Below are 22,524 nucleotides of genomic sequence, written 5' to 3'. Positions count from 1 at the left end.
GAGTAGCTAAATATATGTTTTTTCTATAAATACATTAAAATATTTAGCACCAACACAGCCTTTTAATAGTGTCACTTGACTCTTTCCACTGAATCACTGAATTGAGAAGCTTACTATTCCGCTTTGGTACATACTCCAAATTCTATTCTTCTTAAAAACAGCAGACTGATAATGTTAAAGCCCCTAAACCTCTGGGCTTGGCCATCTGAAATGAGATCTCTTATCCTTCTCTTAACTGGCTTTCTAGAATGCATTTTCATAGCATTCTTGCAAGAAGAAAGGTTATCAGAAAGAAAAAAAAAAATGAAGGGGAGTAAAGTCTAAAGACTACTATACCAAAGCTTTTGGTAAGAAAATATTTATGTCCACAAGCACACACCACACCCTTTCTGGGAAGATATTACTGGTCTTGAAGCTGGGTTAGTAGATCCCAAAATATATCTCACAAAAAGCACAGTTACCCTCTCAGAATAGGCCCTATAATTAAAGTCTTTTCAAGTGGATTGTCCTATATCACAACTTGACATATGTTGCTTTAATCTTCCTGCTTCAGCAAATGCAGCCATTTTGGGCTACAAAAGCTCTAAACAACTCACATTTAAACCAGACTGGGGTATCACTAGGAAGTTGGTGCAAATATACAGCCCTGTGTACCAAAATATCGAATCTCAAACATCCGTAAGAAGATCTTTCTCCTCCCTAAGCACATTTTTATCATACCAGTAATGTTAACCTTGATTCAAAAGGAAGGACTAGCCCAGATTGAAATACCATTTCATCTTAGAGGTCATCTAAAGACAAACACATCTGAAGAAGCTGGGGTTGAAATTTAAAATATGAGACGGCGTCTTTTGTGTGAATGCTGGGATCATGTTGTGTGAGTACTGCTTTTAGCTTTAGTTGACAGTCATCAGTTTAAGCCTGTCATTTATTGTTTGGAGTCAGAGGTAGTGTAAGAATACTTCTTAAGAGCCCTTTTAGTCCTATGATTCTCTGAACAAACTTTTAAATGTTTTCTAGTTATATATTTATATATAACTGTCAAAATATTTAAAATTTTGAACCTTTAAAATAATGAGTACTTTAGACATCTAAATTTTTAAAAAATTACTTCTATATCAGGTTTCTCAGCTTTGGCATTATTGTTACCTCGGGCTGGATCGCTCTGTTTGTGTGTGTGGCGCTGTCTTGTGCCACTATAGATATTTAGCAGCATCTCTGGCCTCCACCTACTAAATGAACCCTCCCTCCCCTAGTTGTGACAACCAAAAATGTCTTTGGCCAGCACCAAATGTCCTCTGGAAGGACAAAATTGACCTGGATTGAGAACCACTGCTCTCTATATATTTATGTATTTATATATCTCCCTCTAGCATGGCCAGGAGAACAATAAATCTAAATTTTTCAAGGTAGCCACAAGTTTTAGTTTTAAGAATTTCAAACTTCCTATGACTTATAATGAAGAATCAGAATCTGTGATACACTACTACCCTGAGAGATTTATAAACAGCACTACTGCTATCTCAAAATAAGGATGGCCTGGCCTCATTTCAATCAAGACATTTAAGAGGATGGATTTGCTGTTACTTGATCTCTTAGACTGCTGTCCTGCCTACTTTTAGGAGCTCTATTCTTAGAAGTCCACTCTTAAGAAATCCCTCACAATCCCTTACCAGGCACTCAGGATTGACTGTGAAGGAAGAGGATTAGGGTTGGTATCTGATAGCATCACCTACAGAAGTGATGGCCCACGGCACCACGTCAGGGCCAGGCCACCTCAGGGGCAGCGTTTCTAAAGCTGGGCCAAGTGTGAGGAGGGACGTAGTAAAGCGGACACTTCCTCAAGGAGAACTGCAGAGTGTGGAAGGATAGGAAAATAATGTCAGAAAACAAAGAGCCAAAGAATGGGAGCTGGTAAATTCAGCCCAGAGGAGGAAAGGTAAATGAGGAAGGATATTGTCTTCAAATATGTGGTGGGCTGGTGTGTGGGAATGTGAATGGATTTGTCTCTGTCTGCTTAGAAAATAACTAAGAGCAGTAGGTGATTCAATAAATATTTATCACAGGCCTTTTATGTGCCAGATGCTGTCCAGTCACTGAGACAACAGGAAAGAAGAAGACCCAGTCTCTGCCATATAAAGTGCATATTGTAGTTCTCTATAAGGACTAGGTCGCTTTCCCTCTCTCTCTCCCTCCCTCTCTCCCTCTTTCATTTTAACAATTTGAGCCAAATGTTCAGGTATTTGTTTAACTGCTTGATTTTTTCCATTTTAAAAATTAAGGTTCATTAAACATACAGCAAAATTCACCCATTGTATTGTATAGTTCTGTGAGTTTTCACAAAAGCACACAGCTATATAAATATCACCACAATCAAGATCTAGAACAATTTCATCACACCTTAACATTTTCCTGTGCCCCCAATTGTTTTTTAAAATGGAGCAAGTGGCTCAGGGCAATAGCCGGTTCATCTCTGAGAGAATGTGAATTTCCCTCTGTAGGGAATTCTGTGAAGAGACTCGTTTAGCTAGTGGGTGATTGGGCTAGACAAACCCCAAGGCTGGGTCCGTCCCTCTGATTCCATGAAACCGGAGGGTGGTCACGCAGACACTGATCTTAAACAGTGGCCCATCTGCAGTGGTGCAGCTGATTTTCTCCAACCACGGGTGGAGGCCTCATCCCCAAACCAAATTCTTTTAGTCAGTGCTCAAGAAATTCAGTCCAATAATTGCATCTCTGTGAAGGCTACATAATAAGCATAGACACAAAATCAAAAGACGAGTTTGGAAATGGAAACCTGAACATGGTAACCGAAGTCCAAACTGAGAGCACCATCTACTCACTCCTAATCTGTCTTTTTCTTCTCGTTATTTTACTTTAAAATAACATTAACTCCAAAAGACTGCACTTGTCTCCAATGGTGGCGGGAGGGGAAGTTTAATGAGCCAAGTTTGTCTAAGAATGGGTCAACAGAGTTAGAGCAGAAGATAAACATGTCAGGGGTTCCCACAGTTTGTTATGGAGTGGGTGCTGGAGGAGGAGCTGTGGCGACCAACTGTGATGTCCCTGTGACAGCAAATAGGGCGTGACCAACCCATTCCTAGGAGCCCTTCTGCTGGGAGATACGTACACCTTTAGGTGGCTTGACCTTAGTAGTGGCAAATGTCCAGTTTCCAAACAAGCCTGTTCTGTTCTCAAGAATAAGTGCTTTATTGAGTACCTACTATGCCCCAGCACTACCTAGCTCATTTTATTCTCACAAACACCCTGGGAGGTAGGCCGCACTCTAAGCTTTGTTTGACAGGTGAGGAAACAGAGGCTCAGAGAGGTTATGTAATAATTGAGTATAAAACTTTAATTTTAACCCAAGTCTCCTGACCCCAAAGACTGTCTTTTTTACTACTCTTAGCAAGATCTTCTGGGTGGCTGCTGAACTTAATGGTCTTAGTCTCTCAGGCCACTGTTATGCTGGTTTGCAGGCAGGTTCCTAGGCTTGCTGGATTCTTAACTCCCTTTAATCTCTCATTCCCAAAGCAGTTAATTGCCTGTTTTTCTCTCATTTCAATACAGAGGCCATAAGGATCTCTCTGCTTTGGAGACTTTTTATTTTATTTTACTTTATTGGTTTGCAAGTGTATTACTCTTATATTCCATGAGTGGCTTAGAACATAAGTTAAACTGTCGAGGGTATTCTTTACCCTGCATCCAGAACCTCTCCTAAATCTAGACTGCTTATTAAATCTTAGAAAAGCCCATATTGCTTAATAACATTGGCAATAAAAAGAAAAAAAAGTCATACTGTCAGAAAGCACCAATTGAACGTCACACTTCATTATAAAATTCCATTTTATCTAAGTTGAGTGCAGATTTTAAGATGCACAGAACAAGACAACGGCTTCCGTTCGTGAGCTCCACTTTACAACAAAAGATATTAGAAATAAATGCAGTGACACTTACCAAAATTTTCCCCAATTATCACAAACTTTATATACACCACATGTCTTCCAATACAGCCGCTGGAGTGGTCCTGAAAAACAATGCCACAACAAAAGGAAAGAAGCATCGTTAAATAGGAGTAATTTAATATGTATATTGTGCTTCCCTTCTGGTAACCACGCATCTTCCCTGTTTTGGGCACCCCTCAATATACTAGACCCTTACTGTCAGATCTGTCTTTGTTTTTTTACGAGAAGATGAAACCAATTTACAAATTAACTCAGCATTCACTGATAACAAATAAAAATCCGGATGATGAAATAAACCAAAAACTGTGCTTATAAATACCTTATTTGAATTTTTAGGCCTTTAAAATAATTAGAAACAAAACGATGCAAACATATCTAAAGTTGAACTCAAAATAATTTTTACCCCAAACCAATTCCTCTTTCCTATTTCTTTCAAGAACACACTCCCTTCTCTCCTGCTGGCTATCAGATCCAGAGCTTTCTTTTCTGGACTTCATTTCATTATCTAAAAAATGAGGATTATCATACTGACTCACAGAGTTACGAAGATTAAATAATATAAATTCAATCACATATAAATGACATAGAAAGGCTTAAAACGGCATCCGGCACACAGTAAGCACTTGGTGAATGAGAGGAGCGACTATCATTTTCCTAGTCACCCAGGCCTGAAAACCACCCTGGCCTTCCTTGCCTCCAACTGCAGACCATGGACCAAGCCTGCCCTTCTAGCCCTACAGGCATGCTAGAACTCATGCCTTCTCTCCATTCTCACCATTACACTTTGTCTGATTGGCACCAGTCCTGGCAGAAACTGGTCTCCCATCCTCCAGTTTTACCCCTTCTAATCCCACTTTCATGGGTCTGAAAAGCATCCTTCCTAAACGCAACTTAAAGCCTCAGTGGAAACATCTTCCACTGCTTCCTATTACCTACAAATTTATCGGTGAAATGAAATTAGCCTGAGACTCCAGCTCGCCTCAACTTTATCTCCACGTCTTCCCATCAGATGCTGTTACATCCGGGCGGTCACCTGTCCTGCCTGAGCCTTTTGGCATGCCAGTTCTTTCCCTGAGTGTCTTCTGTTCCATGAATGCTGGTGGGAGGCCTAGCCATTGTCTAAGGCAGGGGCTCTTGACCTTTATCTGCCATAACAGTCTAGAGAGCTGTTTCTCAAAGTAATGTTTTTAAATGCTTGAAATTAACACACAAATGCTAAAGAAGTATATTGATATAGTTATCAAAATATAAACAAAATTGTGATGTTTCTTTCAATATTTAAATAAATTCCAGCAAAAGTCTAACAACTCCCTTAATTCTAAAGCACTCTGGGGGCATAAATGATATTTCAGGCTATCTTTAACTATAATGTAATATGAAAATACCCATAATTTCTATTGGTGACAAATAGATAATGCTACTTTCATAATGGAAAAAAATGTTAGATTTCAGGTTAAGAGTTAGTGAAAATAAGGAGGTATTTTTTTCTCAATCCAAATTCACAGACCCTCTGAATTCCACCCACAGACCCCAAGTCAAGGGCCTCTGCTTAAGGTCTAGCTAGCTCAATGCTCATCTTCTTGAGCTCTTTCTACCTTGATTTTCCCAATTTCATATTATCTTGCCCCTCTTTGATTTTTCTTTTTAAAAATTTTATTTTGTTTGATACAGATACTTTAAATGTACTTACTGTATCTTACTTTTTAAGTTGTAAGGGAAGGCCCTATTCTCCCTCACCTTTTTTTTTTTTTTTTTAAATTTCTTCCATGGCTAACAATGCCTTGCCTCACAGCAGGCACAGTAGGAAGGCATTCAGTTAGCGTTGTTTAAATCAATCAGTGAATAATGGTGCAATCTTGCTTATCTTACACAGGCTCAGCTAATATTAATATTATCTAATCTCTCTTTCACAGCATAGGAGGTCCTAAATATGTACATGGGGCACCTAAACATTACATATTTAGATTATAAAGTACTGAAACTGGGCAACAAAATGCTCTTTTCCTTTACTTTTCCTCTTTAGAGAGTGAATGCTTAGTTCATGCTGTTGACTGACATTTCCCAGGAACAGACCAGCTCTTCGATCATTCTGTTTACATGGGGTGCCTGTGTGACACAGGCACACTTCCAGTCTTTGTGGAGCTTCAAGTCTAGCAGCTTTCCCCAGCTGGTCTTGAGAAGCTGAGAATCTTTCAACCTTTCAGGGCCTTTGTGTAAATAGGAATAGCTGGCAATTTCCTAAGTACATGTACCTTGTGACCCATATAGGTAAGGCCATTTAAGAGTTGCTATGGCTTCCCATTGGTCCCGCACATGTGACAGCCCGTGGTTCCAGGGCAGGCGGATCCAGTAGATGGAGCAGTGAAATTCCATCTCCCCCCCGCACCCCCGAGTGATGTTGTCTTTGCATATGAGCTGACAACCCTACCAACGTGACTGTCTCACAAAGGTCACTCAACACCTAATGGCATATTTCACTCTGAACCCTACTGAGTCTGTTAATGGATGAGTCTCACAATAGACATTGGTTCTTCAGCACTATCAGCTTTATTCCTAAATAGCTGCGGCTCCGGACTGTGTCTTTTGCCAAGAAAAACAAAAATATAACAGACTAGTTTTTCCTTTTCAAATGAAGAGAGAATAATGATATTCTCCACTGAAAACCACTCACAAGGGCATTGTGGCCATTTGCTTTGGCAGAAATTCACCACTGGCAGTATTTTTCATGCCTGACATTATGTCAAGTGACTCTTAGGATAAGTAGTGGTGTATTCTCCCATCCCAGTAGCCAAGACTGATAAGATATCCACTCAGAGAACAAAGGCCAGACTTGGCACACTCTTTTTATTCTTAAGAACATTTAAATCCATTTCATTTGAATTTATTCCTTTTGAGAAACACTAGATATAGGGTACTAAAAAAAAATAGATGAATGATAATAAAGAGGGCAGCATGACTGTTTATCTTCTGTTTTAGGAATTATGATATATATATATATCTTCATTAATAAATAATAAGATATTTACAGGTGCTCCCACACAACAACACACTGTGCTGCATGTATTCTTTGCTTCTAATACATATCATAGACTATTTATGGCTCCTGGTTTAAAGGAGGCATTCTCATTATAACTGAGAACAAGTTATCTCTAATACAATCTCATCTACAGGAGGTCATTCCCTTCTCCTTCTTCCTAACAGACCCCTCATATTCCTTCAGCCCAGTGCCTCATGGGCAGGTGACAGCAGCCTGCATTCGTAGAGTGGGGACCTGAGTAGTCTAAGGCTTTGCAGTGTGCCAGTGAGCAACACTGGCATCCCCTGGGAGCTTCTGAGAAACGTCAGTTGTGAGACTGATTTCCAAACCTACTAAATCTGCGGAACTACTAAACTAATAAACTTCTTATTGTTCAGGCCTCCTGGAGTTGGATTTTCAATTATCTGCAGCTGAGAAAATATCTCCAGTAAAGTATTATAAAAGGATCAGAATGCCCAGGCATCGGGCTCAGCCACATGCTGGAGTTCAGACAAGTCAGGGCACCAAGAAAGTAGAGTGACAGTTCAAACTCGTTTTGTTCAGGGAACTGACCCAGTAGTATTTCGGGTTCTGACAACCATTGTTCGCTTTGCCCATTTCCAAAAGCTTTCTACATTCCCCAGTCTAAATAATCAACCAGAGGAAGTGCTGAATACTTCTCAAATTATTTTAACCAGAGTGATCAACAGTTGCCTTCCCCAGAAGTCGCATGGATGTCATTTCCTGCAAAGACAATGAGAGGCTAATTGCTCAGCCTGGACTCTAATAGGGAAGACAACTTATGGCATGTAATCACTGAAGGAAAAGCTTGAGGCTGTCAGAATCTGCTTCTGGATCTACTCCAATAACTTGCGGAAGAAGGAAGAAGGGAGGAAGGGAGGGAGGGAGAAAGAGGGAGAGAGAGAGCGCCAGCTGGCTTGGGAAAGATCCGAGGGGCTAGCAGCTTAGGTAGCCACCCGTACCATTTTTATACCTCACTTGCAGTTATTAAAGACCTTTTTGAGAAAACCAGATAGACCTGCTTTTATATAAAACCACATATGGCTTTGGTGTAATTTTGCTTCACATATAGGAATGATGTAGTCGTGGAAAACTGGGTGTCTAAATGGACATTATCTCTTTAGCGTGTCACAGCTCATTAGCTATAGCAGGATATTTTGGGGGAATGGGTTTGTTGTATCGGCTTGATGAAGAATGTGCTATCATGGAGCGCACATTAGTTGGTTTTGCACAGAATATTTCTTACGTTCTATCACCTCAGGTCTCTTTTTTCTCTTCAAACCTTTTTTTACGTTCTCTTCTCTGGTATCTCATATACTTCCACAGCTCTCACTATCACCCCTTGCCATGTGTTTCAAACTATATCCCTAGATCTATCACTCATGCTCTCGGTCCCTCTGCTGCTCCTTAGATAGAAAGTACTTTGAGGGTGAGGACTTTGTTTTGGTCACTGCTATGTTTAGCACAGTGGCTGGCACTGAGTATTACATGTACGTTGAATGACTAAGTAAAAGGCCCCACTCAGACTCTTAAGATATCTCACAGAATTTCTTGCCGTTGCCTCCTAACTGGCCTGATGCTGGTCTCTCCTTTACCAACTCTGCTGACACATATGGAAGTTCTGGATTATAGCACTGATCATATCAATTCTAGAATGTCTCAGCTGAGAATGACTTACTAGCCCAGCCCTGCGTCTTCCAGGTGAGAAACTGGTCTTACCGAGGCCAGAAGACTCGCCTAAGGTCTTACGGTTAGTGGGTGACAGAGACAGGATTATAATTCAGGCTACAGACTCAGGGGCCCTTACTAACATGCCATTGACTAGTAGTTCAAAATCTTCAATGCTCTTTCAGCAGAACTTAGTCCAGGGCTAGGTATGTAGAAGATGCCCAATAAATATTTGTTAACTGACCGGCTGGATAAATGAATGGGTTTCTTTGACATACACCAACAGCTTTCGTTTTTTTTTTTTTTTTTTTTTTTAAAGCGGAACCCTCTTTAAAAAACAAAAAACAAAAAAACAAAAAAACCCCGTAATATCCCAATCCACAAAATGGAGAAGAGGAGAGTTGCTCTGGACCTCTGCCCCTGTGGTGCCTCTTAGCCACCTTCTAAGAACCTTGGGGCTTGGTGACACTGCTAGAAAAACCAAAGACTTACACAAACTTAAACTCTCCAGTTTTGCACTTAAAGCCATCTACCATCATTCCAAACCCACCTTAGACTTGTCTTCCATTTCTTCTCTCCCTCACGCCTAGCCTTACCAAAGTATGACGTTTCTGGCATCTGCCCCATCTCCGGGCCTTCGCCTGCCATTTCTTTCCTCTTATGTGCCTTTATCTTTACCTACAAGAATGGAGAACCAACCTATTCCTCAAACTCAACTCTAATATAAATTCTTCCCTAACGTTCTTGCCCAATTTCCTCCACTGGAATTACTCTCACTCTATTTATACCTCTACTATAGAATTTACCATGCTGCTTCGAGGGAAAAAGCCAGCTCCTTGAGGGTAGAAACCTACGCTACATTTATTTTTGAACCACTGGCAACTTACCTGGCCCAATAACTTGTACAGAGAAGTCACTTCTAGTAATTTTGTTGCATTCAATGAGTTTTATCCTTTTTAGTTCAGCTCTGTGACCAAATTATTTAAATTTTGTAACTGGCCTGGGGCCGCAGGTTAGTACTGGTCCCATGGCCTGTTAGGAACCGGGCTGCACAGCAGGAGGTGAGAGGTGGGCAAGCAAGTGAAACTTCATCTGTATTTACAGCAACTACCCAGTGCTAGCATCACAACCTCAACTTCACCTCAGATCATCAAGGCATTAGATTCTCATAGGACCACTGGTCTCTGGTGCCAAAAAGGTTGGGGACCGCTGCTCTAGACTTTGCAGGCTGATGACAAAGCCAGCACACACTTGCAGAGCCCACTTGCTAGGGAACAGCTGTGTGAGTCTTTGCTGAGTCTTATTTTCAAAAGCAAAGAATAGGGTGGGGGTCAGGAGAAGACTTCCTCTCCCCACACCTCCATAGTTCTCCTATGGCTCTGGCTGTTCTGTGCAATGTTAGGTACAAGCTAGGCAGCTTGTGTACAAAAATAACAATGGATTTAAAATACATTTCTGACTCCTTCCATGCTACGATATTCTCTGCAAGTCCAGAGTCAATTGTCTGAAAAATTCAAGTGCTCCAAATGGAGGGATAATACATTAAATAAGCAAATGCACAAACAAAGCCCAATTGCAAAGAAGGAGGGTGGGAACCAGAAAACACAGGGTTCCCTAGGAAACTAAGCCTCCTTTATGACTGACTGTGACCTTTCCTCCTCATGGTAGGGGGAGGGGAAGGAAGGGCAGGGGGCATTCTGAGAAGGCATCACTGACCCATCTGCTTCCCTTGCCTGCAGGGACCCTAATCCTTCTGGATTCACTCCCACAAGTTGCGGTGACTCCAGCAAGTTTGTGGTGGTTGTTTCTTTTATTATTTGCTGAAGGTGGAGTAAAGAGCAGAAGAAAAGAGGAGAAAGAGAGATGGACCGAAAGAGAGATAAGCACAGAAAGCATTCAGTCAGCAGAAGGAATTACCAACCACGGGATAAGGGCGCAGGAAGGTCACACTACAAAAGGCCCGCTGCTCCTTCTTCGTCAGATCAGAAGCCATGGAGCAAGGCACCACCAAACCAGCAAATGAGCTTATCCTCAGTTGCCCAAGTGGCAGGCTCTGAAGGCAGACTAAACACACATATATTTTTGGCTCATTGGCACAAATGGTTGAGCTGAGTCATGTAAAAGGGTAACTGGAGGGGTTGGGTGGGGTTTTAGGGCTCTCCTTTGTTCCCTGTAATCTCCATCAACCCCAAGGAAGAAGAGTGTTTTATTTTTTTGTAGTCTTCCTCCTCTTTCTCCTCTTCTTAATAATAATAATAATAATAATAATAATAATAATAATTACTATTATTATGTTTAAATTATTAAATTATTATGTTTAAACTTTTAGGCCTGAGGGTGCCCAGTTTATTTAGGGAAAAAATAAATTATGTAAATGTGATCTGAGTAATTAGTTGTCTGTCAGGAGGAAAAAAATATTCTGTTCTATAAGACTCATAAGAATGAGGTATATGTAATTATGTTTTTTCTTTCTGGCAGTGAATTTCTGTCAACTGACCATAGCACTTATGTATCAGGTAAAAGTAAAATAGAAACTCTGCTTTCACAGTACACTTGAATTATTTCTGACTTGCCCTTTTCAATGAAGCTCTTTCTGGGAATCTGCAATTCAGAGGCGGAACAGAAATGCTGCTTTGCTACGATGCAGGTGCAGCTGCTGGACAAATCTCCAAGCTCTCCTGCAACCTGATTACCACTCTCAAGATCCTTCACACAAGTATTCTGCAGTGGATCCTGGGAAGTCCCATGAAATGCACACAGTATCATAATGCTGCCAAGATCAAGGTTACTAATGATGTGTGTAGAGCCCCTGGAGTATAAGTTGGCTATAATATTAAAATCCCAGAATCCTGGGGCTGAATGGAAATTTAAAGAATATCTAGTCTGATGGGTTTTAAGCTATATTTTAGTACAAGAACCTTGTGTATTCACATTTGTACGCATGCACACACATGCATTTCAAAGGTGTATGCTAAATTTCAGTATATTAGATAAAAGCGAAACAGAACAGCTCTGATTCAAGGGGGAAAGGACTCCTCTCAAAAGCTACCATCTTGGCCATCTTCCCTGTCTGCCTGGCACTTCTGGGGAACCCTAACATTCTAAGAAAACTGAAAATCCCCTCCCCCTAACCAGTATCTGCATCTTGTCCTCAACATCTCTTTCAGCCTGTGTGTGTGTGTTCTCTATGTGGTAAGTGGGTGACCTGACACCTCTACCTTTTCTCTACTGAGGTCCTTTTTACCCATCCCTGATGACCCCACATTTTGAACCATTTCACCTATCATAAAAACTGCGTTTTTGAAGTGGTAACTTATTTATTTGCCCAGCACTATTTGGAGTCAGTGACACCTTGACTTGAATCTTAGCTCTGCTAAGCTTCGTAAACTTGGGAAAATTCCTTAAGTATTAAACCCAATAGAAGCTTTCTTCTCTTCTGCTTTTTATTTCATTAAAACAAAATTTCATTAAAGAAATATCAAATATCCAGGAATGAGTCCAAAAAAAGATGTGTAAGACTTTACACTGAAAACTACAAAACATTATTGAAATTAAAGAAGACCCAAATAATAGAGGGTTATGCGATACACGTGGATTGGAAATCTCAGTATTTTTAAGACTTCTGCTTTTTTCTCCAAAATTGCATCTTTCATGAAATTTCAATTTAAGAAAATAGGTTGTTTTTTTTTTTTCCTGGCAGAAATTGACAAGCAGATTCTAAAATTCATATGAAAATGCAAAGTGCCAAAAGCTAATGTAATCTTGAAGAATAAGAACAAAACTGGAAGACTTACTCTATCAGATATCAAGATTCACTATAAAGTAACAGCCCTTAAGACAGTGTTGTATTTGTGTAAGAATAGACAAATAGATCAACAAAACAAAATAGAAGGTCCAATCTAGAGAGATAGTCGTCTAATTTGTGACATATGGCAGTGAAGTTAAATAAATAGTGGTGGGTTCACTGGGTGGTGTGAGTTGAATTATGTTCCCCCAAAAGATACATTGAAGTCCTAACTCCCAAGTACCTCACAACATGACTTTATTTGGAAATAGGGTCATTGCAGATGTAATTACTTAAAATGAGTTATAGTGGAGGAGGGTGGGCCCTAAGTCCAATATGACTGATGTTTTTTAAGAAGAAGCAAATTTACATACAGAGAAACGAGGGGAAGAAGGCCATGTGACAGTGGAGGCAGAGGTCAGAGCAATGCAGCTGCAAGCCAAAGAACACCAAGGATTACCAGCTGCCACCAGAAGCTGGAAGAGGCTGGGAAGGATTCTTTTCCAGAGACTTCAGAAGAAGCATGGCTCCACTGACACCTTGATTTTAGACTTCTAGCCCACAGAACCGTGAGAGAATAAATTTCTATTGTTTTAAGCCACCCAGGTTCTGGTACTTTGTTATAGCAGCCCTAGGAAATGAATACACTGAGTGATCATTAAAAAAAAAAAAAAAGAATCTTAATCTTTGTGTTTACCATGCAAAAATCAATCCCATGTGGATGGTAGAACTAAATGTAAGTGGTAAAATAATAATACTTTTAGAGAAAACATAGAGAATATCTTCAAATCTTGCAAAAAGTAAAGATTTTAAAAAGAACAGAACACAAAAAATGTTAACTATGAAGGAAATTAAGCACGTCTTTATCAAATGACATCCATAGAATGAAAAGATAGGCCACAAAGCGAAGATACATACATATTGCAATACATATATACAGAACTCCTACAAATCCTTAAAGAAAAGAACTCCCACAAATTCTTAAGAAAAAGGTAGACAATGCAATAAAGAAATGGGTAAATATTTGAGAAGAAATTTTTCAAAAAAGGAAATCCAAATGACCAATAAACATATAAAAAGATGATCTAATTTAGTCATCAATGAAAGTAAATCAAAATCACGATGCATAACCAATACACATCTACCAGATAAGCTAAAATGACACAGAAAACACTCACAGTACTGGTGAGGATACGAAGCAACTGTAACTCTAATATAGTGCTAGTGAGAGTGTAAATTAATAAAGATACTTTGGAAAACTGGCAGTATTTATTAAAGCTGAACATACCCATATCCTATGACCCAGGATCTCACCTTCAAGTAATCTCTCCTACAGAAATGTTATATATGCTCACCCACTGACATGTACAAGAATACTCCTAGGTGCACTATCTGTGATAGCCCTAAACTGGAAATGACCCGAAAGCTCATGTACAATAGAAGGGTTAGATAAATTTTGGTATAGTTTTACAATATATTACACAGCAATGAGAATGAACAAACTACAACTTGAAACAACATGGATTAATTAATCAAATATAATGTTAAGAAAGACAAGAGTACATACTTAATATGTTATTTACATAAAGTTCAAAATAGACAAACCAACCTATGTTGGAAATCATGCTATCAGTTACCTTTGGCGCGAGTGGGGATGGTTAGGGACTGGAAAAGTGTCTACGGGGCTTCTGGTGTTTAGGTGATGTTCTTTCTCCATCTGGCTGCTGGTTACAGGGGAGTGTTCACTTTGTAAAAATTCATCATCTGTGCACTTAACAATCTGTGTACTTTTCTGTATAAGTGTTATATTTCAATTAAAAAAAAAATCTCACTGGTTAATACAGTGAAACCAGAGACAAAACAGAGCTCTTATAAGAACTGAAAGCGAGAGAGCACAGCAATTTAATCTAAGCAAGATAATTCAAAAATTTGCTTTGCTAAAAGCTTAAAAGTGCCATTTCACTTAATTGTGTTTTTTTATTCACCTAAGATGACTGCCACGGCAAAGCTATTTTATTATTGTATATTATGATGGCATGAAGCAGTTTCAAAATAAAATAACACAAATAATTTAAATTTTATATTACTGGCTCTTTTGAAGTGAAAATTTGGATGTTTAAGTTTAGTTTTTTTATGTCAGTTAAAAAAGTTTCCTAGGGCCTTGGTTTACAGTCCACAGTATCCCTAGATGGGAAAGCCCTGGGGATAAAGGTGTTTTCTTTTTGTGGCACACAGTATGCACTCAACATTTCCCTTCCAGAGTCACCATGTGAGATCAGCTCGGTCCTGCCACTGGAAGCAATGACAGTTCAGCTTGCCTCTGCTGACTTGCTGCGGATAAATGTATAGTTTCCAGCTGACAGTCTGAAATATGGGAAAAAAACCTCCAGGACACCATGCCTGCCTTTGGCAATTTCCAAGCTCTTCAGATTCCCGCTATGGAATACACATGGTCACGAGGTGGAGTCCTGACCTACCTCAGAGCCCAGCATCACACAGATGGAGAGAGCATTCTGTCCCCCAGTCTTGGGGACAGTTGGACCACTTCTTTTATGCTAGGCCCTCTCCTGCTTCTGGTCAGAGTCTGTGCAGGGGCGAGCCCATCATCATTAGACATGTGCTCCACACAACTGCTCCACCTACCACTAAAATGAATCCCTTGGAGTGAGGAAACTAGATGGCCAGGCTCTGGCTTTCTCAGATAGTGTCTTGTCTTGGACTCTCTGGTAGGAAGATCGATTTGGGCACTTACGTGGCATCCTGGACTAAACGCAGCCCCCACAGGAAGTGAGAGAGGGCCAAGCCCACCATGTGGAGTATGTGAGGTTCCCATGAAGAAAACCTCACTCACTGTCACCCCGAGAGGAAAGCACGGGGACCGGGCTCCTGGAGAGGGGCTGCTCTTTCTTTGGCCTCTCCATTTCCCTGAATATTAACTTCCCAAAGGAGACCCTTAGATTCAATCTGTTGTTTTTGTGAAGACTTTATGGTGCTAATTCTACTCCTGTCCTAACCATCTGACATTGATTTTGTCGGTCATTTATGAAGGAAGTTCTCTCTGGTAAGAAAATAACATTTGCTTTTTAAATATATATATATATATATTTATTATGAGTGGCCACAGAGATTTTCCATCTGAAAATATAGACAAATCACAAGAGTCAAACATGATAATCAGTTAAGCGTTGATGTGGACTGAGGAAAATCATCTCAGCCATTCTCTGAGAGTCTTTTAGCTAGATGACTGGCTCTCCCAGCCAGGGCAGAGGTAAGCAAACTACAGCCTCTGGGTCAGATCTGACTCACTGCTTTGCACAGCCCATGAACTAAGAATGGCTTTTACATTTTGAAATGGTTGAAAAAAGACTCCAAAGACTATTTCATGACATATGAAAATTATAAGAAATTCAAATCTCAGTGCATATAAATGAAGTATTGGAACACAGCCACACCCACTAGTTCATGTATTGTCTCTGGCTGCTGTCGGGATGCAATGGCAGAGCTGCCTTGGCAGAGACTGTATGGCCTGCAAAGCCACACAGTGGCCTGACCATCTGGCTATTTATAGAAGAAGGTTGCTGACCCATGAACTAAGATAATCGTTATATGTTTGTGGAAGGTTGTCCACTCTGATTTTCCTACTGTCCCTTACATGTTTTGAGCTTCTGGGGCTGACTCTGCAATGAATCAAAGGCAAGTCCTAATGCTGATGCCAATTTCACACTTAACTAGTAAACCAACACAACCCACTAAAGCGGTGCCTTTCAACCCGAGGTCCAGTCATCAATTCAGTGGGTTGCAAAATTCATCTTAGCTGGTTGTGCTCAGTAACGAAATAAGAGAGAAAAATATCAAGGGCATTGTTATGGACTTGATTATGTTCCTCTCATTGATTCATATGTTGAAGTCCTAACTGCCAGTACCTCAGAATGTGACTATATTTGGAGATATAGACTTTAAAGGAGGAAATTCAGGTAAAATGAAGTCCTAGGGTGTGCCCTGATCCAAAATGACTTTGGTCCTTATAAGAGGAAGAGATTAGGACACACGCAGAGAAGAGACCATGTGAGAACAAAGGGGGAAGCGGCCGTCCACAAGCCAAGGAGAGAGGCCTCAGAAGAAATCAACCCTGCTGGCACCTTGAAACTGGACTTCTAGCATTCAGAATTGTGAGAAAAAAAGTTTCTGTTGTTTAAGCCACCCAAACTGCATTGCTTTGTTACGGCAGTCCTAGAGAACCAATACAGGTATTATACGCAGTAATATTTGGTGAAGAAACATTTTTTTTAAAAAATCACACATGAGTGTGATATGGTTGTGATGTAAAAATGTATTAAATTCTATGTGTCAGATCAAAATAAATGAAAGAACACTGCACTAGACAGAGAGACAGAGATGCTTGGTAGCACAATCACAGAGGAGTGTTCAAAAATCGAACCAAGACAAAAGAGGGGAAAAGAGCACTTATTGAACATATTATACAATATTTTATTTATTTCTCATAGTAACTCTATGCATGGATAATGTTATATGTCTTCAACTGATAAAACTGAAGTGCTGAGAAGTCACTTATGTCCCTGGGAATGGGATATAGTTAGATAATATTAAGGGATCAAATAGGAAGGGGAAAACATTTATAACTAATAATGGCTAACATTACTGAATGCTTACTATGTACCAGGTACTATGCTGACCTTTATATTAATGACCTCACTTCATCCTTATTATCCACGTTTTTCAGCTGAAAAATCTGAGTCTAGGAGAAATTAATTAACTTGCCCAAGATTACAAAGCTGGCAAACTTCAGACCCAATATTTAAGCCCCCATTGGTCTGACATTTGAGCTACAGCTCTTGCCTTCCACAGTTCCTCTTTTGAACTGTATATACTTACTGTCAACCTAAGTATATAAATATTGCTGGTAGTCTCCACTTGAAGAAAAAAATGCATACTTTTTATTAATATATCCAGTAAATTCGTGCACCCACTGGCAGCACATATTATGTGCCAGGCCCTATTCTGAGGGCTAAGGATACAACAGTGAACAAGACAAACAGAAATCCTGCCACCACAGAGGCTATTTGGGATAAACGTTATGATATAACCATCACACATTAACTGAAATCATTTCATGGGTAATGCAATGAGGAGTAGTTCACAGGCCAATGAAATTGCAGAAATTGTAGAAAACAGAGGAAGGTGAGTAAGATTTACTAAATAAAAATTTCAAGTAATTTCATTTGACATATCTTGTATACACATTTACTTATGTGGGCATGTCTCGTTTTCCAGTTGACTGGAAGTTTTACAATAACAAGGACTATGTCATACTTTAAATATCCTCCTCAGTGCTTGGCGTGGTGCACAGCAGTCTGAATTTATTGATTTATTTTTAAGTCGTTTCCAAGAGAAATGTGCAGAGGTTACTCAGGGACTTGTAAGTCAGGTGTAATGACAAGAGTTAGACAATCCTTGGGAAGTCTCAGTGGAGGAAGATAGATATTACAGCATAGCATCAAGGATGTGATCAAAGAACTGTATGCTTAACTTTGGAAGAATTTTAGCTAAGTCAAATGAGATACCAGTACAATGGTTTAAGAAATCAGAATGAGTGCCTGATCATGAGAACATGAAAAGAAAATACGATTAGGCTCAGTGAAAGGAAACCTGGGCATGGAGTGTTAAGAATTTTAATATATTATGGCAAAAGTTTTTCCAAGTTTCCTTTGCCTTCAATTTTATTTAGAATTTTTCATGTGCAGAGGTTTAATATTTTATTCAGTCCAAGTCTATTGATTCTTTTGTCAAGAAATAATCAGGGAAGTGAGCAAATATTTGATATAGAATGTTTACTACATGTTATTTATAATACCGAATATGAAAACAATTGGTTGTATAGTAATAGGATGGTGAATGGTTAAATTAATTATGTTTATTCGTACAATGGAAAACTAGTCACTATTTAATCCATTAAAAGTGATCAAATTTAATATTAAATGAAAGCAGGATCAAAACCATAAAAATGTATATAAGATATGCATTCCATACCCAAGAGAAAAAATACATACATTTTTATATTTCTATCTCATATGGTGTGATTAAGAGATATTATTATTTTTATTGCTTACCAAATTTTCTACAATGAGTGTACATTTTCAAGTCAGGAAAAAATAAAAATCAATTAAAATATGTTTAAATCAAAAGAAAGTATATGCATATAGTAGTAGTTCCACTATGCATCTTTGACTTCCAGAGACCTTTGACCACACTGGCATGTGTAGCAAATTCTGGTAATGTTATTTAAAAAAATAATAATTCAATTACAATCAGTACTTCAAAAAAAAAAAAAGTATATATTTAAACTCATCAGCAAAGAGGTTTCAAAATAGATTCAGCAGTAGCTAGGGCAGTCCCCAAGATGAGATGATGAATTATAATGAATTGTTTGGCTTTGACAGTACATTCATTCAACAAATATTTGCTGAGTACCTGTCATGCTCCATGCACCCGGTTATGTATTGGAGGGCCAAGTTGAATCTCTGGGAACAAATGACCCATGGGCTGACACTGGGCCTAAGCACTCCAGTCTGTAGCAAGATCCAGTGGCAGGCAGGGCTGGGCAGTAACCGTGCAGCTCCACCCCAATCCTCTCACCACATCTGGGCTCTGACCCTGTGGGTCTGTGGCTCTGAGAAAGGCTGGTTTCATCTCTCCAGCTCCAGCCGCCTCATTTGTAAAACAAGGATAATCCTGACCCAGTTCGCAGTGCTGTGGCAAAGAATAAGTAAAAACCATTCTGGGCTTGTTTTTATCTATTCAGAGCCAGATGGATTCACCTGTTAACAACCAGTGTTGCTTCCTTTCTTAGGAAATTATATATTTAAGACAAAGTAAAGGGTTAGAAATGAGGTCCAATGATTAAAGGGATATTCTGTATTTTTCTTCCTCAGAATATCTAGATTAACAATTATAGAAATAAATACCAGTTTCCCAACCTCAGACAAGAGCAGAGGGAACTCAAAGATCTCGCAAGTTTAGGTAACAATCCAAGCACGAAACTGGGTGAGATGCTGCTAGTCTTTAGGGAAATAATTCAGTTATAAGCAGCACTTCAAAAATCTAAGAAAATTAACTTAACAGTTATCCACCTCTCCCTTAGAAAGGTGATTTTAAAAAAGCAACATTTAAAAACAAGTGTTAACCTAAGTGGTAGGAAACTTAACATTTCTAAGAAAGACTAAAGGGCATGATCGTTATGTCTCAATCAGACATAAATATGAAAATCTCTTCTCTCCTAAATTGAAGTTTTCCCAAACATTGGAAACATCTGTGTAAATTAATGCCCAAAATTATAGATAGAAGAGGAGGTAGAGAAAGAGCTGGGAGAAGCGAGGGGGAACATCATATAGACCTAAAAATGGGGCCAATTTAGGAGAGAAGTACCCTTAACTGGCTAGTAAGGTGAATAAATAAGCACTTTAGAAATACCTGAACAGAGAGAGAAGGTGCAGCTCCAACTCCTAGCGTTCGCATTTTACATGAAAGGTCGAGGGTGTTTTCCAGTTGTTTCTACAATGTCTTCATATTCTTTGCGGTCCTTCTACCACAGTAACGATTAGTAAATGGGGTGTTCTGACAGCTTTACAGTTACCTGGACTAAATTCTCCCTACCCCTCTTCATTTCAGTGATGTTGCCTGTCGATACACAGGTGGGGCAGGGCACAAATGGCTCAGGTGAAGCAAACACCTCTATTTACTTTTCTGTCTCATGGGTCACAACAGGTATGGTCCCCGTGCCATTGCTCCCACACCTTCTCCCACTCTTGTTACTGCTGAGTCCCAAACACTCCAGCCCCCAATGGGCGTGGGTAGGAGGAGCAGTAGCAGCCACAGGTGAAATCTCCAGCACTGCCACTGCCTCCTTGCCGACAAAGCTCGCGGTCTCCAAACTGGGGCAGGGGTGGGGGGTGGGGTCAGTACTGCACACACGGCAACTGTCGTTTACTCTGAAGGACGTGAGTGTGCTATGATATATTCAGTAATTGCTCTACTTTTAAAAAGGCAGTTGTAAAAATTACATTAAAAATGCTTGTTGAGGCCCTGTGGGTATGAGTCACTTTGTAAAGCAGGATCAAAATGGATCTTCTGTTATGGGTTCCTGCTGGTTCTTTGATTCCAAACAACTTTATTAATGTTAATAGGAGTTATGCACACATCAATGAGAATAAATTCTTTGGGTTTGGTGGCGTTTCAATTAATGGGTTGTAATAAGCAATGTAAAATGCTTTCTAATTTTCTTCCAAGTTATGACACATTATCCAGAGAGCTGAAAATTAGGCACAAGTCTCACCAAAGGGTGGGAAAGACCCGGAGATGGAAAAAAGAAGGCTCTCCAGCTGGTTGGAGGCCTGCCGGAGCCTCTGCAAGACAACTCCTCTGCACAGTGCCTGGCAGTGCGGCACCAGGGACAGACACGACCCGCCCAAGGGATAACGAGTGTGATGAAGGGAGGAAAAGAAAACTCACGACAGTGAGCCTGATGCAGAAGGAATTTACCGTAATCTAAAATGGGAACACCTGAGCGCAACTGTACTTCTTAAATCTGTCACACAATTGTTCCATCTTTTCAGGGCATAAGTTAATGCTATTCATTGACTTCTAAAAATACCCACCAGGATGAAAATGGAAATTTAAGTTCCAAGGATGATGTAGCAGAATTTCTAATGAATAGGTTATTTCACAATAACACAAAGTGCTGCTTTGGCTTTCTGGAAACCCAGCTTCAGAGTTAACCCTCTCTCACCCAGGCCCGCAGGGCCCTCCTCACCTCCTCTCATGGGGAACCACCCACATGCCGATGACTGATATCCTCTGAGGATGGGGGACATGCCCTGGGGGCTGCAGCAGAGACAAGTTTAAATGGCAAATGCCTGACTTTTATGATTTAGTAAAAACTGATAAAAATTTTAATCTAAAGATCTCTTCTGTGTTTTCTGTTTCAAACTTTCCATACTTAATTAGAGAACTGATAAATTTTTTAATCTAAAAATCTCTTCAGTGTTTTCTGTTTCAAACTTTCCATACTTAATTATCTTATCCTTCCTTACGTTTTATCCTATACTTCTTCACAGATAGTGAGAGGACATCTGCTGACAAATAACCAGACCCCACAACATAAAATACTAGATACACAGTGATGGATGTAGAGCAGTCTGATCTTCACTGCTCAGAGTCCAGTTTCATATCTGAGAGATTTGGGAACACTGTCTGCATCACTTGTAATGCCTAAGGTGGTCCAGTGACTGTCTAACCTCCGGCACAGCACCCTGTTTGGCTCAGTGGTCACCTCCCACCGGCAGGTTTCAGAGCATTTTGAGTTTAAGGGACTTCGCATTTAGACACTCCAACATAAACCATTTCCATCGTAACCAAGGCAGGGCTTCATGTGGTGTGTGCATTTTATTTAGGATTATGTGGCTTTTCAAGGGAGTCTCCCATTTTTCCTGTAACACCTGCCTAGTTACCCTGAAGCAGAGTATATGAAAATTCTTATGACATGTATTTTAACTGAACAAATATTTATAGGGAGCAAAATTTGTTGGTTAGGGAAATGAATACCAGAATTCAACAGAACGTCCATACCAGCCACTTAGGTATATCTGGGAATGGATTGATAGTTCACTCTACGAATTATCAGAAAATGGGTCTCTCCAGTGGTCCAGTGGTTCATACTAGAAAAACATGAGCCAATTACAAAAACAGCAAGTGTATCCAAGACGGTGACAAATGAAAAGGGTGCCTGGGTTGTGCACTGTTTTTGGATTACTCCTTCCTGTCACTTCCACTGGTGTAAGAGATATAGAAGTCTTCTATAGAGTATATGATCTGTGAACATACTCTTTGGAAAAAATGTTTTGCCTTCATCCCAGCTCCCCACAATGACTAGCTGTCCTCACAATAAACTTGTTGGGAACCAGGGGAAGATCTCTGTATAATAGGTGTCTGAACAGGGTGCAAGATGCTGGTTAGGGGCTAATGAAGAGAACAGAGAAGTATCAGATGCCATTTTG

General features: G+C 39.9%; 1 protein-coding gene across 1 annotated transcript in view; it reads right to left on the bottom strand.

Annotated features, from left to right (window-relative positions):
* FYN (FYN proto-oncogene, Src family tyrosine kinase) overlaps positions 1 to 22,524 on the bottom strand; it is a 183,994-nt gene that overhangs the window by 115,621 nt on the left and 45,849 nt on the right. Inside the window, exon 2 of the mRNA XM_011364863.1 lies at positions 3,958 to 4,027. The gene's annotated coding sequence lies outside the window, so the exon portion shown is untranslated. The remainder of the gene's footprint in view (positions 1 to 3,957; positions 4,028 to 22,524) is intronic.

Source organism: Pteropus vampyrus, unplaced genomic scaffold, assembly GCF_000151845.1.
Source record: "Pteropus vampyrus isolate Shadow unplaced genomic scaffold, Pvam_2.0 Scaffold101, whole genome shotgun sequence".
In the NCBI taxonomy this organism is placed as follows: Eukaryota; Metazoa; Chordata; class Mammalia; order Chiroptera; family Pteropodidae; genus Pteropus; species Pteropus vampyrus.
The sequence above is the reverse complement of the archived record's forward strand: the minus strand, read 5'-3'. Positions and strand labels throughout refer to the sequence as shown.